At 43.6% G+C, this 24,761-nt stretch overlaps 1 long non-coding RNA gene across 1 annotated transcript; it reads left to right on the top strand.

The window, feature by feature from the left end:
• The first annotated feature begins 969 nt into the window (after positions 1–969).
• On the top strand, positions 970–22,825 carry LOC144292751 (uncharacterized). The gene is made up of 2 exons (XR_013360090.1): positions 970–1,362; positions 22,426–22,825. It is a non-coding gene; the product is annotated as an uncharacterized LOC144292751 (long non-coding RNA).
• The last annotated feature ends 1,936 nt before the right edge of the window (positions 22,826–24,761 follow it).

Below are 24,761 nucleotides of genomic sequence, written 5' to 3'. Positions count from 1 at the left end.
CGAGAGCGGCGAGTCAGGCGGCGGACGGGGCGAGACGCGGGACAAAACGCGCAGCGGGCGGGAGGCTGCGCGAGCGGGCGGGGCGGGGCGGGGGCGGGGCGGGGGCGGGGCGGGGACGGGGACGGGCCGGCGCGCGCCGCCCGGGCAGGAAGACACCCGGGGCGCGCGCGCGACCCGCCAGCGGGGCGCCCGGCCCGGCCCCGCCCCCCGCCCCCCGCCCCCCGCCGGCCTACCCGCCCCGGGGCTCCGAGGCTCGCGCCGGGGGCGGGGCGGGGCCGGGCAGCGCCGGCCGCCAACGGCCTGGGCAACGGTCCCCGCCGCCGAGCGGGGCGGGAGGAGGGAGGAGAAGGGCGCTGGTGACGGCCCGCGGCGGGGGGCGGGGGGCGGGGGAAGGGCACTCGGGGCAGCTCGGGGCAGCGGCCGTGTTCCCCGTCGGCGCCTCGGTCCGGGTGGCGCTCACCGTGCGCGCGCGGAGGCCGCTGGAGGTCCCGAGGGGGCGGCCGAGGGGGCGGGGGTGGCTGCGCGTCCCGGGCAGTGTCGTGCGCTCCGTGGGCGCAGGCCGCTCCGCCCTGTCCCCGCCGCGCCGAGCGCCGCTGCTAGTGAGGCGGAGAGCCGCGAGCGGGCGGGACTTGGGCGGCCGGCCCTGCGGGGCGGAGGGGCCTTCGCGCCGCTCGGGCTGCCCGGCGCGAACGCCTGCGGGGAAGGGCGGCCCCGGCCTCGTCCCGCCGCCCCCGCGCCCGCCGCCGGCCCGGGGGGTGACAGAGGGGGCGCCCGCTCGGCGCGGGGGCGCGGGGCCGCGGGGGCTGCGGGGGCTGCGGGGCGGCGCCTCGCGGGCGGAGCGGCGGCGCGGCTGGGGTCCTTCAGGCGGGGTCGCCGGGCACCCCAGCGGGGACAATAGGTGTCAAGCCGCTGGCTGGGAGCTGGCGCCTGCCCCGTGCGGAGCCCGCGGGGGGGGGGGGGGGCGCGGGGGCAAAGGTGCCTGCAGGCGAGGGGTGCGCGCAGTGCCTGGTGCACAAGCCCCGCCGCGTGCACGGCCGGCACACGCGCGCACCCCGGAAGGTGTCTCGAAAAAAAAAAAAAGGTTCCGCCGCTTTCGGCACAGAACGTGCACCCGGCAGGTGACCTAGGAGCCCTGCGTGGAACCCGCGGCTCCGTAGCAGCCTTAAGGCTCCGGACTCGGGTTAAAAGTCATCCCCTCCGTACCTTAAGACGACCCTTAGCCGACGAGCCCGGGTATTAACAAATTAGGCTCTTGTTTTCTTTTTTGTCTCGGATTTACCTGATACTCTTTAAGAGCGTTGCATGAATACAAAAAAAAAAAAAAGGAAAAGAAAAGAAAAAACCTTCTTATGCTCCAAGAGGGTAAGACAGACCGACCCGTCCTGTCACTGAAGCGGGGGCGGGGGGTGGACAGTGAACCCAACACGGGCGAAGCGGGGGAAGAAAATGGATTAAAGACCCCAGTCAACGGGGAACTTCAGCCACCTAATGTCTGACAATAGTAAATGACCAGCGCATAATTCAAATTCTCGGAAAAGGGGTTTTTGAAGAGGGCTCCACGGAAGCCCAGCGTTCCCTGGGGAATCAGGGCCTCCTGGGAGCCGCAGCCCCGAGGCCCCGGTGCAGCGCCGTGGGTTCCAGCGCCCCCCCCCCCCCCCCCCCGCCCAGGTGTTCTTGCGCACCTGAATACGTGTTGGGAGCTCTCTAGTGCTAGGCGTTGTGAACAAAACGAAACCGTCTTCGCGGAATTTCATCTTAAGCGTGGAGAAGAAAAGCGAATGTCCCATAGTGGAACGGTAGAGAGGAAGCCAAGAGCCACCCGGGTAGGTGGTCAGGAAAAGCCCTTAGGGGCACCTGAGGCAAGATTGAAGGACACGCGTGGAAAGATGCCACGCAGTTAACCTTGAAGGCAGGGTTTTCCAGGTAGAGGGAGCACCCAGGTGTCGGGGTCTGAGATGGGAGCGCGCTCGCTGGGCTCAAGAACAGCCAGCAGGCCCCCGGCTGAAGCAAGGTAGGAGAAGAGGTCAAGGACATAAAAGAGGTGCCGTGTTTTGGAGCCCGCCCGGGCCATCACGAGGACTTTGGAGGACTTTGGCCTTTGCCGAGTGAAATCCATAGTTTTCGTGTTAAGCAGCGGAGTGACGTGGTCAGCCTGGGTTTTAAAAGAAATCCTCCTGCTGCTGTGTAAAGAATTTACCCTTGTGGGTGGATTAGAGGTGAGAGGGCGAGTGGGGTGAGCGCCGAAGGTGGGAGCCCAGTCAGGAGGCTGTTGAAATAATATGGCCCAGAGTCGGTGGTGGCCAAGGTCAGGGTGTCACAGTGAAGGTGGCAAGGATGTGTGGCTGGATGCTCTGTATCGTGATAATAGAGGCAACAGAATTTGCCAACAAATTGCAAGGTGCGAGAGAAGTCAAAATTGGCCTAAGGTTATTCAAGATTGAAGCACCTGCACTGCTAGGCCCAGAGGCTGGAAAGGAAGACTTAAAATCCCTTGCATTTCTTAGTATGCTCACCCTGCCTACTACCACTGTCAGAACCTCAGGCGCTACCCTGGGCCTACTGTATCAATCCGCATTTTAATAAGATCCTCAGCTGATTTGCATGCACACTGAACTTTGGAGGGGGGGTGGAATCACTGCTTTATTCCTTAGAACTTAACCAATGTCTTTAAGATCAGACATGAAAGATTCTATTAGACAAATTCTCCCCAGATGGACAAGAAACTCCAGAGATGGAGCACAGCACTACATTTTTAACACCATCACACACATACACACAAGCCTCCCCCCCCCCCCCCCATGATTCTAAAGTATGGAAACCAATGATTTGGAGACCTCTTAATGAATGATTTGGGTTTGAACTGAAGAGGGCTTGTGAGAAGGAGGGGTCTCCTCCGCCTTTCACTGGTACATCATACAGTAACCATCATAGAAGCATAAAGGCCCATGGTCAGCTAAGTTAGGCTTTTCTTCAAAGAAAAAGGAAAGATGACAACACAGGTGACAAAGATTCTCACTTGAGGGCGGGCATCTCACAGCCCCAGTATATCAACGTAGGCTAGCTTATGCTGCAGTAACAATCCTAAAAGGTCTGTGACTTAAAACAGGGGTCTGCAAGTCCAGGGCCAAGTGGCCTTTTGTTTTTGTAAAGCTTTTTGGGGATGCAGCCACACCCATTCATGTGTATGTTATCTATGGCTGCTTTCATGCCACAGCAGAGCAGAGTTGAGTAGTTGTGGCAGAGACAGTATGGTGTGCAAACCCTAAAATACTCCTACTTTACAGAAAGAAGTTTGCCAATGCTCTGCTTAAATGATACACATCCATTGTGGTTCAGCAGAGGGCTATGCTTACAGCAGTCAGTAGATTAAGGCTGATGAAGAAACTATATCTCCTGTGTTGCTGATTATTATAAGGAAAGAGAACTAGGGAGTATCTCTAGTCAAATACCCCAGAGAGACTTGCCACATGTGTGCTCACACCCCACTGGCCAGAAAGAATCACATGATCCCACAACCAAGAGGTGCTATCAAATGCCTAGCAGCAAGCCAGGTAAACCAGAAGTATTTGGTGAATGTACATACCTGTGTCCATGCTCTCACTTCCTACAATACAGTGATCCCAATCCCATCTCCTTGGTTTTTGGACATTTTCACAGTTGTGTATTCAGGTCAGCAAGTCCAGGAAGACCAATACATTTTAAGGCAAATCACTGTCTTTTACTTTGATGCCTTGGTCCCAGCAAACCAGTTATCTCTTTCCTACTTGACAGAAAGGTAACTGAAGCTATGTTTATGTGAATTTTTAATCTTTTTTTTTTGTAAAGATTTTATTTGACAGCACAAGTAGGAGGAGTGGCAGAGGGAGAAAGAGAAGCAGGCTTCCCAGTGAGTAGTGAGCCAGATGATGTGATGATGTGGGGCTATGATGTGGCACTCAATCCCAGTACTTCAGAATCACAACCTGAGCCAAAGGCAGATGCTTAACCAACTGAGCCACCCAGGCGCCCCTGGATTTCTAATCCTTTACTGTTTTTTTTAACCTTTTTTTTTTCTAATTCAAACCCATGCAGTAGCTTGGGGGCATTGTATCACTGAAGAAACAAGAAAATTTTTTTCCCAGCAAACCAGTGGGAGAAACAGCATATACCTATACAGGAACACCCTGGAGATACTGTGATTTCAGTTCCAGACCATCACAATAAAGCAAATATTGCAATAAAGTGAATCAAATGAATTTTTTGGTTTCCCAGTACATATAAAAGTTATGCTTACACTATACTGTAGTCCATTAAGTGTGCAGTAATAGGTCTAAAACATAATGTATAAGCCTTAATTTAAAAGCATTGCTAAAAAAAAATGCTAACCATCATCTGAGCTTTAAGCAAGTCATAATCACTAATCACAGAACACCATAATAAATATAATAATGATGAAAAAGTTTGAAATTCTATGAGAATCACCAAGATGTGACACAGACACAAAGTGGGAAGATGCTGTTTGCTTGACCCAGGGTTGCCACAAACCGTCAATTTGTAAAAAAAAACAGTATCTGCAAAGCACAATAAAATGAGATATGCCTGTAAATGGAAAACACTCCAAAGATGTGGTTTTAAAGTTATATTCAATATTAACATATTTTAATAACACAAATCTCCCAAGTTGACATTTATTTCATTCATTAGACCACGGCACTCTGAAGTCTTCACAGGCAAGTGAAGTGAATAATTGAACTACTTATCCTGATCATTTTGGCAAAATAGTCCAGCTACTTCAACTTCAATCACCCAATAAACTAATGCCAAGCTTATTTATAATAAGGAACAGAGGGGAACTTTCATCTGAATCACGTTCCCTCTCTGTGTCAGATTGACAGAAACCTAGTCTAGGTATGAACTACAGTGTTCATACAGCTAAGGCTTTTAAAGTCTTTTAAATTTGTTTTTCAGTCATTTTACTACAAGTGAGCTATAAATATTTTTCTGGTTCTGCCCTGTTAAATGATAATGTTGTAATTATTCGTCCATGTGTCCTTGAGTCCCCACTAGACTCTGAGCCTTACAAGAGAAGGCAGTTGTTTTGTTTAGTTTCTTGTCTCTGCATTCTCAGAAGCAATAATATGCCTTGCACAAATGTTTTTTTAAAGATTTATTTATTTTTTTGAGAGAGAGAGCTAGCAGGGAGGGATGGAGAGGGAAGGAGAAAGAATCTGAAGCAGACACCACACTGAAGAGCCCAACGTGGGGCTCCATCCCACCACCCTGAGATCATGACCTCAGCCAAAACCAAGAGTCAGACACTCAACCAATGAGCCACCCAGGCACCCCCTGGCGCAAATGTTTTTTCATTAAACATTGCCTACTATATTAACATAGCAGTATGGTATTGATATTATTCTTATTGTTGATCCATACTGCCTCTTACATGGTGGTCATCAGCTGAGATAACATTCCTTTCCACTTACATTTTCATGTGTCCACCTTAATTTTAAGTTAATATCACTTTTAGAGATATGCTTCATATTCTGTAGAGGTACAATTCATCCAGAATAGTCTTTTAGGATTTCACAAAATACTGTCGTTTCTAATTGAACACTCAGAAGCTACGCACTATTTTCAACATAATAGCAAAAATACTTTGACCACAGGCATTAAAATGTTCCATAGAGTTACTTACGTGAATTGTACATTCTCTTCACTTAATGTTCCCATTTCAATGGTTCTCAACCTGTGGCAAATTTTGCTCCCCTGAGGATATTTGGCAATGTCTGGAGGTATTTTTAAGTGGTCACAACTTGTTGGGGGGGGGAGGGGGCACTGACATCTAGTGGGTAGAGGCCAAGGATGCTTCAACATCCTGCAGTGCACAGGACAACGCAGAATTATCGAGATGAAAATACTGATAATGCTGAAATTGGACAACTCTATTTTTTGAGGCCAGAAATGTAGTTATTTGTTCCAGTACTTCACAAGTAAAAATAATTCAGATGACAATGATGAAAAAAAAAGTCTATAGAAAGAAGATGTGCAGAGATGTAACACTGAACTATAAACAGATTATCATCTTGCATCTTGGCAACTGATGCATAATCATGGTCTCTCTCAGGCAATACATGGTATATACTCATTTCTTCCACTAATACTTACAGCCCACTGTGAACAATAATCTGAGAAAATTTCCTTCACAGCAACATTAGAAGGAATGAAACTTTGTGTATCTCAAAGTTACATGCTAGGAGAATATAAGTGCAAAGGTAATTAGCTTATTCAGGATTGTTTCTACAATTGTTTAGGATCTGTATTATGTCAAGAATAACTTTCCCACCTAAGAGCAGACCTGCCCCTACATTAACAGTTTACCCTTCAGGTGTTAATAACATTTTCTCCTTTTTGAGGGTCTAAGAACTAGACTGTTTAAAGGTCTCCTAAGCACTCAATGGCTAAACTAAAGACATGGAAATTGTTACTGAAAGATGTAGGTCCTCTGTTACTTTTGTTTTCTTGTATAAATCTCCAGTAAGTGGAGACTCTGCAAAGGAGAGAGGTATGGAAGCCCCAGCTCACCATAAGGCTCATGCTTTATCGGGTGTTTCTCAAAATGGGCACTGCCCACCACCTTCCAAATCACCTGAAGCACTGAGAATGAAGGTCCCTGAACTCCACCCCAGATATTGCAGCTAGAGCCCAGAATCTGAGGCTTAGAAACATGCATTTTATAAACCACAAACTCCCCTTTGCACATTCAAGTTTGTCAATCTCTGCTCCATAGACGTAGCATGCTTATTTTTGCCAAAATAAGGACCATCGACATTCAAACAAAAACTCCTCTTCTCAGGGTACCTTCTCTTTCTTCCTGGGGAATGCTGTGAGGGGCTTTTGAGTAGGGCATGTTGACAATCCCCAGCTAGGCAGGAAAGGACCAAAACACGTGTTGCTGATTTGGGCAAGAGCAATCGGATTCCAAGATCGGAGAGAAAATGCTCAGAGAAATAGGCTGTGCAGAGAAAACAAACAGAATGTCAAAGGGAAGGTAGGATCAGGGAAAGAAAAAGAAAGGTGACTCAGCAGATCTATAATCTACTAATGTGCCTTATGCCTGGAAAGCTGATGTCTGAGGAAGAGGAGCAGGAAAGGAGCAGGGGAGCTAAAAGGCCAGCAGGCTTCACACTCACCTGGGGGCCTACTTAAGCCCCTCCCCTCGTAGGACCCTACCCCCAGTGGGGGTATGTGCAAGTCCCCGCAGCTGATAATTCACATTTCTGATAAGTCCTCTACTTATGTGAGTGCTGCTGGGCTGGAAACCACACTCTGAGAAGCACAGGATACAAAGAATTTTTTTTTAAGGTTTTTGGGGTTTTTTTTTCAGATCATTGGAGCAAGGGGAAAAAAACTAAGGGGAAGACGAAATTTTAAAAGGTAGTCAAAAGTAACAGTAGTATACTCTAATATGATGTTTTATGCATCCACTTTTTGTCATATTCTCCTCTCCAAGAGTCCAGAAGAGAAAAACAGAAGGGGACATTGATTGGGCTAGGTCATACTGGCTTAAGATGTTGCTTCTGGAGGACAACGAGAGAAGGAACCAGCAAACTTTTGCCTAGATTCTTCTGGTCTAAACCAAATGTCTGCGGCAGCCCTGTCCTACTGCACAGTCATATTTCTTGGTATTCTTTTGAGTTAGAGCTGGTGACTCTTCTCATGAATGCTATGCTAACATCCACCTGACGATGGTAGAGGCCAGTTCTTTAGGACAGTGCAGGCTGGTTCAACGAGAGAAAAAGAAGAAGTAATAATACAGGAATAAAATACAAATCATAATTCAAGGTACAGATGACCCTTGAGCAATGAGGGAGTTAGGAATGCTGACCTGACACCCTCCTCTGCATAGTGGAAAATCCGTATATAACTTTTGACCCTCCCAAAGCTTAGCTACTAATAACCTACTGTTGACAGGAAACACCACTCATAGTATAAACAGTTGATTAGCCCATATTTTGTCTGTTATATGTATTATAGATTCTATTCTTACAATAAAGCAAGCTAGAAAAAAATAAAATGGTATTAAGAAAATCATAAGAAAAAGTACATTTACATTACTGTACTATATATTTATTGAAAACAGTCTGCTTGTAAGTGGACCCCCACATCATAGTTCAAACCCCTCATTCAAGGGTTACCTCTATTTTTAAAACCTTTGTTTTCTTGAAATTGCAAGAGTAATACAATCTAGTAGCAAATAGATCAGGTAAGAAGCACATTATGCAAAAAAGTAAATTTAACAGTTCAACATATTGTATAACAGCTTTATTGAGATACAATTAACATGCCATAAAACTCATCCTTTTAAAGTGTACAATTCAGTATTTTTTAGCATATTCACAGAGTAATGCAAATATCACCATTCTCTAATTTTAGTACATTTTTATCACCCCCCAAAGTAACATGTACCCATGAGCTCCCCATTATTCCTTCCTCTGGCCTCTAGCTACCACTAACCTAATTTCTGTCTCTGTAAATTTTCCTATTGTGGACATTTTATATAGATGGCCCTATATAGTATGTGGCCTCTGTGTCTGGCTGATTTCACTTACCAGAGTATTTCCAAGATTCACCCATGTTATAGCATATATTTCATCCCTTTTTGTGACTGAACGGTATGCCAATGTATGAATTCCATTCATCAGCTGATGGACATGTGGGGTGTTTCCACTTCTTGGTTATTATGAATAATGCTATGAACATCTGTGTACAAGTTTTTGTGTGAACATACGTTTTCAATTCTCTAGATATATTCTTAGAATAGAATGCTTGAGTTAAGTAATAACTCTGTGTTTTTTTGTTTGTCTTGTTTGTTTCAAAGATTTCTCTTTTTTTTAAAGTAATCTTTACACCTGACGTGGGGCTTGAATTCACAATCCCAAGATCAAGAGTCACACATTCTACCGACTGAGCCAGCCAGGCACCCCCATGTTCATGTTTTTGGGCAACAGCCAAACTGTTTCTCAAAGCAGCTACACCATTTTACCCTCCTACCAGCTCTGTATGAGGCTTCTGATTTCTCCACACCCTCGCCAACACTTATTATCCGTTTTTTTTCTCCTATTAAAGCTATCCTAGTGAATATATCTCTGTGAGAAGTGGTGTGCATCAAACCCCCCAAGGTTTAAACAGGATTAACTTCTTTAATCAAGGACTTACATAAAGATTAACATCTTTAAACAAGGATTAACTTCTCTGCTTTGGGTGGCTTAGATGTGATTTTGCGAGAAAGTAAGGAAATACAATTATATTTCAAGGTGTCTTTTAACTTGACGGTTAGAATCGTCATTGCCCTGCTGTATACATTCCCAGGAAATTCTATGAAGTACCTCGCTAGTGAGTCCTTGAAAAAGTACCAGATGAATAACACTGGCAGTGGATAGACACTCAGACAAGTCTAATGATTAGGATTTGACTCAAAGTTAGGCAAAAATAGACAGTCACTTACCTTAAAAGCTTGATTTTCACATTAGGAAGACTTGTCAGCCCCCTTCTATTTCTCCAACAGTCTGTTCACTCAACAAATACTTTCTTAGTACCTGAGTGTGCCAGGCACTGTACATGTTGGTACACAATGCTGTATAAGACATAGTCTCTGCCTCTCTCTCTCTCTGTAACTATCATAAATAAATAAAAATTAAAAAAATTTAAAAAAAAAGACATAGTTCCCACAGCCTAAAGGAAATCAATGTTGAGAAGGGTAGACTGACATATAATAAAATAAAATTCAGTGTCGTATATACCTCAGTGAGGTAACACTACAGTCACCAAAGTAGCTAAAACTTAAAAACTGAAATGGCTAAGTAATGGCGAGATTGTTCAGCAACTGGCACTCTCAAACACTGTTGATGGGAGTAAAAAATTGACCCACCCACTATAGAATAGTATTTGGCAGCATCTCCTAACGCTGAATATTCCCATACCATACAACCCAGATATTCTACTTTTAGATACATACCTAATAGAAATGCACATATAGGTAGCTGAAGGATATAGATAAGAATGTTCATAGCAACCTGTTCTTAAGTAGCTAAAAATGGAAACAATTCAAATGTCTACAGTAGTAGAAAAGGATAAATAAATTATATAACAGAACACCACACAGCAGTGAAAATTAACAAACTGTTATTAGTAACAACATGGGTGATTCTCATACACAGAATGTTGAATCAAAGAAGCTGGATATGAGGGTATGGAAGCTTTTTAAAAGGGCAAACTAATTTATAGGACAAGAAGTCAGAACAGTGATTGCCTTTGAGGCTAGGTAATGCCTGGGATGAAATAAGAGGGCTTTGGAGGTTCCTGCAATATTCTATTTCTTTTTTTTTTTTTTAAGTTTTCTTTTTAAGGAATCTCTACATGCAATGAAGAGTTTGAACACATGACTCTGAGATCAAGGTTTATGTATACAATGGAATATTATTCAGCCATTAGAAATGACAAATATCCACCATTTGCTTCAACGTGGATAGAACTGGAGGGTATTATGCTGAGTGAAGTAAGTCAGTCGGAGAAGGACAATCATTATATGGTCTCATTCATTTGGGGAATATAAATAATAGTGAAAGGGAATAGAAGGGAAGGGAGAAGAAATGGGTAGGAAATATCAGAAAGGGAGACAGAACATGAAGACTCCTAACTCTGGGAAACGAACTAGGGGTGGTGCAAGGGGAGGAGGGCGGGGAGTGGGGGTGAAGGGGTGATGGGCACTGAGGGGGGCACTTGACGGGATGAGCACTGGGTGTTATTCTGTATGTTGGCAAATTGAACACCAATAAAAAATAAATTTATTATTAAAAAAAAAAGAGTTTCATGCTCTACTGACTGAGCCAGCCAGGGACCCCACAATATTCTATCTTTTTTAAGAGAGAGAGATAGAAGGGGGGGGAGGGACAGAGGCAAGAGAGAGAAAGAATGGCAAGCAGGCTCCACACTCAGGATGGAGCCCAACATGGGGCTCAATTCCACCACCCCGAGATCATGACCTGAGCTGAAATCAAGAGTCATATACCTAACTGACTGAACCCCTTTTTTTAGAGAGAAAGAAAGAACAATATTCTATTTCTTGATGTGAGAGTGACAGTTATACTGATGTATTCACTTTGTAAAAATTATTGAACTACTGCACACTTAAACAGTTTGCAGATCTCTGTATGTATGTTATATTTTAATATAAATGTCTCCTTAAAATATTTCACTTTCTTATGGGCACAAATTTGGGCAAAACCAGAAGCCTGTACAAGAAAGAGAGATGGCTCACAAGTCAGAGTGGTTAACTCTGTATAGGAGGAACCAGAGAAGGCTCTCTGAAAATGTTGCCAGAGCTGGATTTTTGAAAGATGGATTTTACAAGCAGACAAGAGCAAATAAAGGAAAGAGGCATTGCAGGCAGAGAGAGCAGTATGCACAAAAGCACACAGAGGCATAAAATCGTATGGTGTGTTTTAGGAATCATAAGCAGTTTTATATTGTTGGAGTATTAAGTGGAGAGGGATGGTAGGGAGGGAAATGCAGATGATAAGACTGGCCAGGTAAGCAGTGACCAGGTCACGAAAATCCCTTTCATTCCAGCTAAACAGCTTTGGCTTGAACTGTAGATCTTAGCTTTTCCATGGAAATATATTCCCCTGAAGCTCTGACAGAAACCACGAGCTATCTCATTGGAAAAATACGCACATACAGTTTTGCATATCATTCACAATTCTTCTGATGCCCATCCATTGACTTCTGCTTCATACATCTCAGATTAAGAATCCCATCCTTGCAATAGATAAATGGAGATTAATTAAGGAGCTTTAAACAGAACAGAGACAGGATCAGATTTATATTTTAGAAAGATAAATGAATGCAATATGGAGGTTAGATTGGAAATCAGGCCAGGGTGACCTATAGGAACTGATTAAAATGGTAAAAGAACAAAGAAGAGCTTAACAACTATGTGTCAGAGCTGAATTCTACGGGTGTTCATAAGTAGAATCATCAAGGATTGGTGGCTGGTTAAATGTGATTGAGGGTAAAGATAGCCCTTGGGATTCCCCTGTGTTTCTACCTTGAGTTAGGGTCAGACCACCTACTAAAGGCAGGAATTAGAGAGTGTCAGGGACATTTGGATTAAAAACGATCCTCTTTCTCAGGAAGAAGTAGATGATACCCTAACTCGTTAGGCTTCAGGTGCATTCTGATTAGTGTTGGGGCCCAGGCTGCTGACCTCTGGTAACATCTTCTGCATTTGGGCCTAAGGCCTGGGCAAGAGCAGATCAGTCTGCATGCACAAATTCACAAAGGCAGTAAGATTTTGCCTTGGGAAATGTAAGCAGATTCTGACACCCACCATCACTCCTTGTCCATATGTATGAACTAAAAGAGCCGTGTAAGGGAAGGACTCTAACATTTGGGTCCCAGGCCTACTGTGGCATTGAGCCATGATAGCTAAATATGATATTTATAATGGAAGATTCCAGCCCCCTACTTCCAGAACTGAAACACTGTTGGGCTTAGACCATCAAAACACTTTCTTTCACTGGATAAGGATTACCCTGGGCTGTTTGGTGGACATTTGTGCCTGGTCACTGCAGATCACACTGCAATGGATAAACACTACCCAAGGACAGAGGACTAGCACAGTTTGGTGTTTTGCTGACAGTCAAGCAGTCAAAGAGAATACGAGCATATTTTCCAGTTCCATTTGTTAAGACAATTTGAACCTTTGGAATCTGAAGTTATCACACCAAGCAGACAAGCTGAAGGCTCTAACTCATCTGATTTGAACATTAAGAGGAATGTGACCTCATTTTGAACCCCAGGGGAGTGAAACAGGATATATTGGTTTAATCAGATTTGCATTTTGTAAAAGATCACTCTGGCTATTTTAGAGAAAATGGAATGGAGGGAAGCAAATATGGATGCAGGAATACAAGAAGCTACTATAATCAGTGAGGTGAGAGGTGATGGTGGCTTGAACCAGAGACTGGAGGGTATATGGAAGCAAATGGAATGAATTTAATATATACCCATGTAGGTTAGAAAGAGACTAAATGGGGGTGGGGGGTTACCTGGGTGGTTCCAGTCAGTTCAGTGTTTGACTCTTGATTTCAGCTCAGGTCATGATCCCAGAATCGTGAGATCGAGCCCCACGTCTGGCTCCACACTCATTGTGGAGTCTGCTTAGCATTCTCTCTCTCTCTCTCTCTCTCTCTCTCTCTCCGCCTCCCCCTGCTTATGTGTTCTCTCTCTGAATAAATAAAGTCTTTTTAAAAAAATGAAAGATTAAATAGAAACAGTAATTATTGGAATATGAGGGAATGGTAAGGGAGAGCGAGGAGTTACAGATGACTCCTGTCTTTCTGATTTGTACATCTGTGTGGAAGGTAGAACCATCATCTCTGCAGAATGACCAGATGGGGAGCTAGGAAGTACAATGTTACATTTGTAGATTTTATGATGAGACATCCAAATGGTATGCTAAGCAGCATATTTGAGTCAGGTCTGACCATATTTGAGTCAGGTCTGGAGTTCAGAGGAGAGGCTTGATTAAACATTTAATGTAGAATTCATTCATATACAAAGGGTAATGGAAAGCATGAGGTGAAAATAAGTGAGATCTATTGAGATACTAAAGAGAAGAGGATCCAGGACAATATCAACATTTAAAGGTTATGTCAATAGGGAAAGTCAGGAAGAAAATCAAGAGTGTGGCATCACAGAGATCAACGGAAGAGATTGTCTCAGATAGTTGACTGTGTTAAATGATCCTGAACAGTAAAGAAGGAGTCTAGAGTATTTATTGATTTTAGCTGATACGGGTTATACTAAAAAATATAACACACAAACCAATCAGAATGGAGTTAGCCTGATAGGGGAGTCAGGGGAGGAGGATCCTTGCTGTGTTTGGCATTAACCGCTCAGTTACTAGGTGATGGGGATCTAAGGAGGAGGATCTGAATGGAGTCTGCTTCTCCCTCTGCCTGTGTCTTTGCCTCTCTCTCTCACTCATAATAAATAAATAAAATCTTAAAAAAAAAAAAGGAGGAGTATCTGAAACAGGGAGAGAGAAGATATACTGGGGTGGGGTTGGGATGGCAGCTCCTTATAAAACTGGTTCAGATGTATTCCAATAATTTAACATAAAGCACAGGCATACCTGTGTGACATGGCTCAATGTTTTCTACGGGTTTTAGCAGCAAGAGTCATTGGTAACCTGGTGAGGAATCTTTCAGTGTAGTGGGAATCAAAGGTTCAGGTAGGTGGAGGAGGGCAGGAGAATTAGAGGAGAGAGAGAATGAATGTAGCAGCTCTTCCAAGAGCTTTGTTTGGCTTTGGGACAGAATGATGGCTGGAGATAGAGATGGAGTAAATTACTTTTAACATGTTCGTAGAGACCTGAGCATGCATGAACTGTAAACACAAATAAGATGGAGAGGCCACAGTTAGAAGGAGGGATACCTCTTTAGTATGAATAGACTGGAAGGAGATAACTTTATAGATACGGTAGACAGAAAGGGAAAAATTCTTCCATGATAGATTCCTTTATTTCCCCCCCGCCCCCTGCCCCGTGAAGTATGAAATGAGAGTTATTTTCTGCAGATGAGGGTCTTTGTAAGGGTGAGGATCAAGGGCTTAATAAATGTGGGTAGATGAGTGTGGTAGGGCCTGGGAATTTGCAGTAGAAATTTCCAGATGATGTGGATGATGCTGGTTCAGGGACTACACTTTCAGAGAAAAGTATAGAGAAAGTCTATGGTTACACCTTCATCTCCCAGTTGGACCACAGCAGAATTCCCTTATGTGTCCAGCTCCATCCATTCCTTCCCCACAGCATAATTTCTACACAGTCCCCAGAGTGATGTTTTCCAAGGAAAGTCAGACCATTTCCGTTAAAGGCATAAAACTCCTCAGTGGCTTCTTAGGAACAATCAAACTTCCAAGTCCTCATTTGGATCTATAAGACCTTCATGGTGTATCCTCTAAGGATCTTCCCCCCCTCATCTTCGACCACTCTCTGCATGTCAGTCATGCTGTCACCTTGCACCAAACACATGCCTACCCCAGGATCTTTGCACCTGCTGTTCTGTGGAGTCTCCTCCTATCCCTTGGTTCTCACCTCATTCAGGTCTCTGCTCAAAAGTCACCTCCTCATAATGCCTTTTCAGACCATGGTGCCTAGAATAATAGCACTGCCCTCCTCTCCCCATCCTCCCACTCCCATTACTTTCCATCTCCCTTCTTGGCACTTATTTTTCCTGGAAGCACTTACCATGATCCTGACATATATTGAATACCTGTCTGCCTGTTTTTTTCACCGCCATCCACCCTCCAATAGAGGACAAACTCCACAAGGCCAGGGCCATGATCTGACTTATCCATTTTACATCTTTCTTAAGTGCCTATGAAAGTACCCGTCATGAAGTTGGTGCTTATTCAATATCTGATTTATTGATAGTTGATGTCAACCATGATGGGATTTTGCCAGAGTAGAGACAGAAGGTCAGAAAGACAAAGTAAATGAAGATTTATGCAAAAGACTGACTGAAAGGATAGGCCATCCAATCAAAGCTGGGAAGGGAACAAAGGAGGTGACTATACAAAGAGAGTTAAAGGGGAACGTTTAGAATTAGATACCCCAAAGAGGTTGGAAAATGCTCATAATGGGAAAAAGCTAGTCAAGTAGACTATAATGCAAGCATTTGTGGTCAGGAATGTGATGCTTGTGTTTCTGGTTTTAGAACGAAAGCGGTTTCCATGGGGCACAGGTTCTGTGTGTACCGTGGGAGTCCATGTTAGAGGACCAGGAAGAAGGTCATTGGAGATAAGGCGGTCAAGAGTTTGAGAGGCTCAGGTGTTAGCCAACCCAATGGACTTCAAAGTGACCCAGGATGAGGCTGGTACTAAAGACTTGAACGATGAGAAGGGGGCAGGGTGGTATAAGCACAGGGCATGAGCCTCAATGTAGGCGTTTTTATGAGAGGGTGGGGAAGAAGTAATGGTTTAGAAATTCTAATGGAGAGGAAGAAAGACAAGAACCTATCCTGCAGTAAAGAGGTATGAATGCATATCCACCACCACAGAGGGCTGCTCTAGAAGAGAACAGGTTTCAGGTAATGCAAGAAGGTATGGAGAACACTCCTGGAAGATGTGGAGGGTGAAGGAGACTTTACTGATCATGGAGCAGCTACTCCACAAGGTACATTGGAAAGCAATGAGGGGAGGGGGAACAGAGAAATATGGAGTATATGGGAATGGTGTTCCAGTGAGGTCATTCCCAACTTTAATATGCATGAGAAGCACGGGGGAGGGCTTGTTACAACACAGATTGCTAGGACCCACTCTCAGAGTTTATGGTGGAGTGGATCTGGGTGGGGCCTGAGAATTTGTATTACAGGTTGTGTTACAAATGATGTGGATGCTCTGATTCAAGGACCATACTTCCAGACCACGGATGTGATAGAAAACCAGTGACTAATGTAGCAAGGGAAACAGGAATGGGGAGTGTGGAGTGGATTAGTCCCAACCATCTCCTGGAAGACGTCAGACTCTGGGCTAATGGATGGAGGGGTTGGCCCCCCTCACTCTAGGCGGTATCAGCTTGACACTAGTGGCCTCAATATATTCAGCATGGGGTGGTGTGAGGGTCAGGTCTTAATTTGAATGATGTCAAGCTTAGTCCCAGAGAATATTCCATGGAGCTTAGAAATCTTTACTATGGAGCATCCCTTTCAGGAGCCTAGCACAAAGTAGTGCTCCCTTGTGAATGGGAGGATATTTATGCTAAGTCCAGTAAAATTGGAGGCTAGCCTAAAGCTACATCACCATGGAATTGTTGGGGTTTGGATTGTGAAGTCTCAGCAGTGATATAATCAGGTGTCTGGCTCCACTAAGAAGTAGTGATAGTGCTTGAAACACCCAAGGGCTGCCAGGCATAGACAACTGGATCAGAACAACAGTGACGTCGTATTGCCAATAACTCCTAGGTCTCAGGTTTCACAGGCTGGATTACATAAATGAAGTCACAACATCCCAATACCTATACCCTTAATATACCAATAACCCCTAATCTTATTACTCCAGGCCCTTACCTAATTGACTAGCAGGGATTCAAACTGTTTCCATGGTTTTCCTGAGAACGTTTGGGAAGGGTTGTGGAAATGAAATTTGGCATACCTCATTGATACTTGAATTCTGGGAATAGTTTTGAACCTAAAAACAAAAAACAAAACAAGACAAAAAAAAAAATCCAAGTCCTAACTTTGTTGATTTGAAATTGTTGTGGTATCCTTCAGATTTCTCTCCCTCCTCACATTTGTGAAGTTCCCAGGGAAAATCACACATGTCCATGAATCACAGCGGGCCATCATTCGTTGCTAGCCTGTTAGTAGAGGGAGAAGTCACATGTTTCAGGCAAGAACACTAGCATATGAGTCAGAATAAAGCTAGAAGCTCAGTCTGAACAGAATGCAGGAACCACAGTCGAGAAAGGAGTGGCACTTGAATCAGAGCCAAACCAACTCTCTGGCAGTTGCAGGTGGAACTCCCACTCTGGCACCAACGTCTGTAAGGGGTTATAAAGAATTCCATAGAGTCTTCAGAAGAGGCTAATGACCCAAAGTTATGCTAACTTAACATATTAGTCCCTGTGAAAAGAGCAGAATGAATCCCACTTCTGCTACTTGTCAAGATGACACCGGACTTAAATAAAGGGCTCTTCCCTCAAACAGGCTGTAGGAACAAAGCGAGGCCACCCATAAATACCTGTGCGGACTCTGGCTCAGGTGAGGGCAGGGCAAGCCCCGACAGAGCCAGGGACCTATCAGGACACGAAATATCTGTCTGGTAAGTCCTCAGAACGTCTAAAAGTGTTGTGCCATACCCTCTGGGCATGCTAAAGTTAACTGGAAATTAGGGCAAGTGAGCACAGCTTGGCAACAGAATTTGAACATGCTCCCAGAGAGTCTCCACTGTGGGGTTTAGGGTGTGGAAATCCATTCATTCAAATACATATTTAGGGGAGCACATCAGAATCACCAGGGGGACCCCCCCCCCCCCGCCAAATATACACGTTCTCATAAATTTGCTTTGCACAGTCCTTTAGAGGCTGTTTCTCTCCCTCTACACACTACGCCTGAAATTTAGGTAACATTTTTAAAAGATGAATGATAGTACCTATATAGGACTACACGTCAAACTGGGTTGTTTTTCCTAAGTCCCAGGAACCTATTCTCGTCAAACATCCTCAACAACTTTTTCTGTAGAAACCATTAAGGAAGAAATTCCTAATTTTAGAGAAACATTTAAAGAAATAAGCCCTAAGTAAAGCTGAACATGGTCATAGACCAAAAAATCTAGTGTGAAGCACGGCTGATCTAAGTCTGATTGAAACAATCCCCGCTACCATGTATGGCCATTTGCAATATGCCAAGCACTTCACCTGTATTCTTATTTGACCCGCACAATACTCCAGGGAGGCGGGTGTTACTCTACCAATATGAGAGAACAGAGACTCAGAGGGTTTAAGTGACTTAGGTGAGATCTACAGCTGGAACTTAGTAACACGGGGTCTGTCCCTGGTTGGGCCTCAAATTTGGAGGGCAAGGAAACAGTTCTTTAAAAAGACCATACAGAGGCACATGGGTGGCTCAGTTGTTTGAGTGTCTGCCTTCAGCAAGGTGGGGTTGGGGGGTCATGGGGGTTGGGGGGTGGTCCTAGGATTGAGTCCCACAATGGGGCTCCCTGCTCAGTAGGGAGTCTGCTTCTTCCTCTCCCTCTGCCCCTTCCCCCACTCATTCTATCTCTCAAATAGATAAATAAAATCTAAATAAATAAATAAATAAATAACCAGACATTTTAAAATACCTTCTTCCTTTAGGAAACACTCTCTGCATTTAGTTCCCCACCTCTGGCTTGGTCGCAAGCTCTCCAGTAAAAGCTAAGACATTGCCCTTTGGCAACCTACCAGGATGTGTCTTATGTGAGAACTTTCATCCCCACTTCACTTCCGTTTTAAGGATGAACGTCATGCCCTTGGCCATTTGAACCCAACTTAGAGCTGGTCTTTAAAGACCAGGCAAAATGTTTTTTTTTTCTTCTCTCCTTCCCCCTCACCCCCCCTCCCCTCTTCCGTTTTAAAATTAAGCTTCTGCTACTTCTCTAGAAAATAAATCTCATCTGACACTAAAACTTTACTTAGAGCCAAAAGCCTTCTGGGACTTGGGGCATTAGCCCAGCTTGGCTTCTGAAGCTGAAAGTCAGACTGACCTCCTGGAGCCCGAAGCCTCCTGCATGTACTCCGGGCTGCTGCCTGCTTGCTCAGCTGAAACCTGTGCTGTGTGCAGAGAAGTTTCTGCTCAGTACTGTCACCCCCGGGGGCGAGAGGCCTAGATCTCACTGCCTGCTGAGACTCTGGCAGGCCAGACCTGGGACAGAGGCCCATGGTCTTTATGCCAAAGTGCTCTACGTCAAGATCACCCCAAATTCCCTGTGGCGGGGCAACTCAGCGTCACTGCCACGGGTGTTCTCTTGAAGCTTGCCTTTCTGAAAGTTGAGCCAAGGCTTCTCATAGACTTGAGATCATCATTTTCCTTTGCATGATGCAGAAGCGAGCCCACGGCTCCCGGCTCTTTCTGTCCTCATGGGGAGTTTTATCACAATGATTGTTTTGTATTTCCTATCACAGGAATTGAAGGGCCACCTCAGTCCACTCTGCTAGATTTTAGTAACTTCGAATTTCAGAGTAAAAGGATTGAGGACTTAGTTGTTTTCAGATGATTACAGCTCCAGGAAGGTACATTGAGATGAGGCAAGTCCAATGGTGCTGGTGAATGTTCAACAACCAGCTTTCTGGGGGAAAAGTCTGTGTATGCGTGCGTGTGTGTGTGAGATATACACACTTTTGTACGTGTTGGTGTGTACTTTATACTTTATCACTATAAAAAATGAATAGACACAACAGACAATAAGATATATAATACCTTTTATTTTAAATTCTATACAGCAATCGATTGTTACAAATGCTTTTATTGTTCAGCATCACTTCCACTGCATTCTACTGGTTAAAGCAAATAGCAGGGTCAGCCCAGATTTATCGTGGGAGGGGACCACACAAAAGTGTCACTACTAGGAAAAGTAGTACATTGGGGCCATCTTTGGAGACCAACTAACATACCTCTAATGCTAACATTCTATGGCTTATTTCCATCCCAGCCTCTGCTCTGGTCAGCACACCTCCGCACTTTGGCAGATAGGGAATTTCTCATATGCTATTTAATGTATGATTTTGATGCACCTCACCTACTGGTTGCATTAGAGTGACTATATGTGTTCATTCATGTGTATTTACATGCACTGAGAGGAGGGGTAAAAAGATATTCTTAAAGTTTAATTTCATTTGTGGCTGTGTGTTTATGTTGATCTATTTTATTTTCTTGTGGGGTACCAGAAAAACTAAAACATATATATGTGTATGTAAAGTAAGTAAAATCTTAGACTCAAATATGTAAGTGTATGTGCACAATTGTGTGTGTAGATATGTGTGTGTGTGTGTGTGTGTGTGCGCTGTGTGTAAAGTAATTTCATCCAAGGGAGCTGTCCTTTGTTTTGGCTTCTGGAGTTGCCTTTGGAGCTGACTCTGGTTTTGGGAAACTCACCATAATGGGCTCTTTATTTATTTTTATATAAGGCAAACATCCACCCACTGATCTCTAAGAAAGCTATGCAGATCACTTTAAATCTGCATGCTGATGCCACAGACTGAGATTTCGTGTTCTGTCTAGTAATGCAAACTGAGCTTGTCTTTACCCATCCTGTGACTTTGAAGAAGAAGGAGAAATGGCTTTCTAAAATTCTAGTAATTTCAGTTAGACTGCTCAGAGAGTAAAGAGGAAGTCCTGTGGACTGTCATGCCTCATCTGTGTGGTGAGGTCTGCCTTTGGTTTGGGAGATTTTAAGGATAATTACTATGTCCTTGCTTGAACCGAATACTTCCAGTTTGTGCAAAGGGGAAGATTCTAGAACCTTCCTGACCAAGTTCTCCAAGTGATGGCTGAGGGAAGTGATGATGGCAGCTGTGAATCAGTGTTTCCCAGGACTACCCGGCAATCTATATTTCCAGGAATGGACCATGTAGCAGGTGCCATGAGCATCATGGGGAATGGGCATGTGTGACGGAGATCCTCAGGAGGAGGGACCTCTCATAAGTCCAAGTCCTGTATATCTGACCATCATAAGATGTGCCTATGTTATACTGCAAACTGGTGATGTGAAATATTTCAGATCCATTTTAGACTTGATCTTTTTTTTCACTAAAATTTGTGTATTTTAATTAAGCACAAGCAGAATTCCATTTGCAATGGCATATTGAATATCTTTGTAATTAATAATACCAACCTAGGCTTCCTTCACATTAAAAAAAAACTTTTATTTTCAAATAATTAAAGATTCATAAGAAGTTGCAAAAAGAGTCTTTTATAGCCTTCACTCAGTTTACTCCATGATATGATCTTACATAATATATGGATTTTACTAATTCTCTATAACATATTATAATTAGATTTTTTAAAAGTCTTTTCCCAGTTCTTGAAATGTTTTTTAATCTTTTGTTCAGAATTAGGTCCCTCTCCTGAGCTACATTCTCATCAAAATCTAACTCTCTATGCATTTTCTCAGGGGGGATATTGAAAATATGTAAAGATATATTTAGGGCAGCCCCAGTGGTGCAGCAGTTTAGCGCCGCCTTCGGCCCAGGGTGTGATCCTGGAGACCTGGGATCGAGTCCCGTCCGGCTCCCTGCATGGAGCCTGCTTCTCCCTCTGCCTGTGTCTCTGTCTCTCTCTCTCGCTCTCTCTCTCTGAATAAATAAATAATCTTTTTTCAAAAAAAGATATATTTAAAAAAACTGATTTTGCTTTGGGAATGATCAATCAGAACAGCAGCCTGATGCCAACAACTGGCACAGAGTTCTGGATACTAGTGCATTAATCCTTTAGTTTCTGGATCATGGGAATATCTGGGAGAAGATAGCAGGGGAGGAGTCTATTGATCAATGACATAAAAACATTTCCGTATTTGGGCCAACATGCTAGTTTGGACATCAACTCAATATCAGCCCACATTTCCCTGTAGTGCCCTTGTCACATCGCTTGGTATTCATAGGATTATTTTTACTTGCCCCTCCCCCCAGTATAGTGCCAGCTTTTTGAAAGCAAAGATTTTGTGCTTAATTAGTAGAACTATAGAGCCCAGCATGGCACCTCGCTCACTCTTTGACAAATGACTAACCACATTAACGAAACTGAGATCCTAGTCCTGAGCCTGTCCTTAAACTACCTGTGTGACCTTATATCGGTCTAAGAATCTTCTTCTGTGAAACAAGATTGCTTAACCTTTTTTCTCCCTTTACAGCTTTACAAGGAGTTTGTAAGAATTTCAAGACATGCAAGAATAAGGAAAGACTGCTGGCAAAATAAAAATTTCATTTTAACAATTATCTGAGTGCCTATTATGCAAAATACATAATTTTTAATAGTCTGGAGGGAAAAGGAAAATGACTAAACAGTATTCATCATGAAGAAATCACTGTGAAAACCATCTCCTATAATACCATGATGCCAGAGAGAATGAAATAACTGCCATCATAGGTACACAAATAAGGTGTTTCAGAAATATAGGGAAAAGAGTGCTGTACTCTAACTGCCATATTGATATAACTTCATGACCCTTGTAACTGGTCTCTTTCCCAAATTCCAAGATTTAATTAATATTGATACACAATACTGGATGAATAAATAACATTTTAAAGCCATTGTTATGCCTAGCATGTAGCAAATTACTTTAAGTGTTATTACATAGTAGCTATTAGTCTTTGAGCTATTATTAGCAGTCTGATAGTATTTATGTGCTCTGGGCAGTCGGGTAAGTGGCCACACCCAGGTTTGTCAACTCCAAAGCTCCTGTTCTTAACTACCATTTAAAAATAAGGTCCACGACGCCACTTTGGATTGCAAATACAAATGGAAACAACTTTCCCCCATATTAATACCCAAAAGGTCATGTTAGTAAGTGGGGCATGCTGGCACAAGTCTTCCAGGACAGATTTTTAACCACTGAGAAAGATTTTATTAGGTACGACACTTTGAAAGCATGAACTTAGTGTGAAAATAACTCTCTCAGAGTATGTCAGAAGTATTTTCACCTGTCCTCGGGTGCCAGTTCTAGATTTATTGCCCTTCAGCTCCAATTCAACCTTTTGGCCTGTTCTGTGAAAATGGGTCTGGGCCTTCAGCAGATCGGCTGACACTGGGGCTTTGTCAGCAGAGGGCACTAGAGAGACATTGCAGGAGAAAAGGATTTTATTTCCTGGTTCCTGCCATATACTTGAGTTCCTGTATGGTTTCCCCCAACAGCAGGCTCCTGCAGCACCTGGGATTTATATGAAGCAGGCTTCTCTAGTGTCTTGCCCCTGAAGTGCATGGTGGTCCAGCAGCCAGTTTCCCCTGGTCTCCCTCTCAGACAGTTTTATAATGGCACCCACTCCAGAGAGCAGATTTACAGCAAGTTTTACAGGCGCAGCACCACAGAGACTTCTTTGCCATCCAGTGAGCCATGGCCATACCTTCTCCCGTAAGGTCTCGGGAAGCCTGGGTGGTTCAGTTGGTTCAGCATCAACTCTTGATCTCAGCTCAGGTCTTGATCTCAGGGTCATGAGTTCAAGTCCCATGTTGGGTTCCATGCTGGGTATGGAGCTTACCTAAAAAAAAAAAAAAAAAATTCCAATAAGGTCTCAGAGACCTTAGGGGCCATGAGGGGTCTTCCTTCAGTGCTCTAACTCAACCTTAGGGGTAATTGCTATTAGATATATTATATAATGTTATATTATATTATAATATATCTATAATTTATCTATAATATATTATATATATTATATCCTTTATTCCTTAGAGTTCTCTTCTTACTAATCATTCATTATCGCAAATCCCTGTAGGGTTAATAATTCTTTATATTGTACTTTCCCTGTTACAATGACTATATGATTTCTCTCTCCTAATTATACACTGACTGACATACCTTGGTATATATCATAACTTATGTCCTGTTATCTGACCTCTCAGCCAACTTAAAAAAGAGAAACCAATCCATTCCATGTTAATGCCCTTTTGACGTCGGAATTGTTCTGAGGCTTTGCCTCTCCCATACTGCTTCCCCCCACAAACCAAATCCTCCTTGAGACATCCTATACTGTAGCCTCACAAATTAATGATGCTGATCTATGCACAGACCACATTCCTTTACATGCCTGCAAACCTCAGTTCCTCTGCCTAGAATTTTTCCTTCCTGTAATGTCCTTGAAAAATCCCTACTTATATGTCAAGCCTCAGCCCTAATATTATCTTTTTGAAGCTTCTTTGTCAGAGTTATTCATATACCTCTATTTTAGCACTTAGCACATAGTATTTTATTTTTCAAATATTTATTTTCTTCGTTAAACTATAAGCTCCCTGAGGACAGGGACTCTCTCTTATTTATCCTTATAGCTCCTAGTGCATGGCACATAGCAGGACATCAGTAAATGTCTGTCAAATGAATCAATTTGTTTACATATGATGCAAGAGATACAAAATTCCAAAGCCATTCTCATGAGGTGGAGATCTGGGCACCAGCCTCTGCAATTCTCTGCTGTGGGATCTGCCCATTTTAGAATTGGGGTGCTCCCACTCCACCTCCTTGGAGCTCAGCTCACG

Source organism: Canis aureus, chromosome 21, assembly GCF_053574225.1.
Source record: "Canis aureus isolate CA01 chromosome 21, VMU_Caureus_v.1.0, whole genome shotgun sequence".
Classification (NCBI taxonomy): domain Eukaryota; kingdom Metazoa; phylum Chordata; class Mammalia; order Carnivora; family Canidae; genus Canis; species Canis aureus.
The sequence above is the reverse complement of the archived record's forward strand: the minus strand, read 5'-3'. Positions and strand labels throughout refer to the sequence as shown.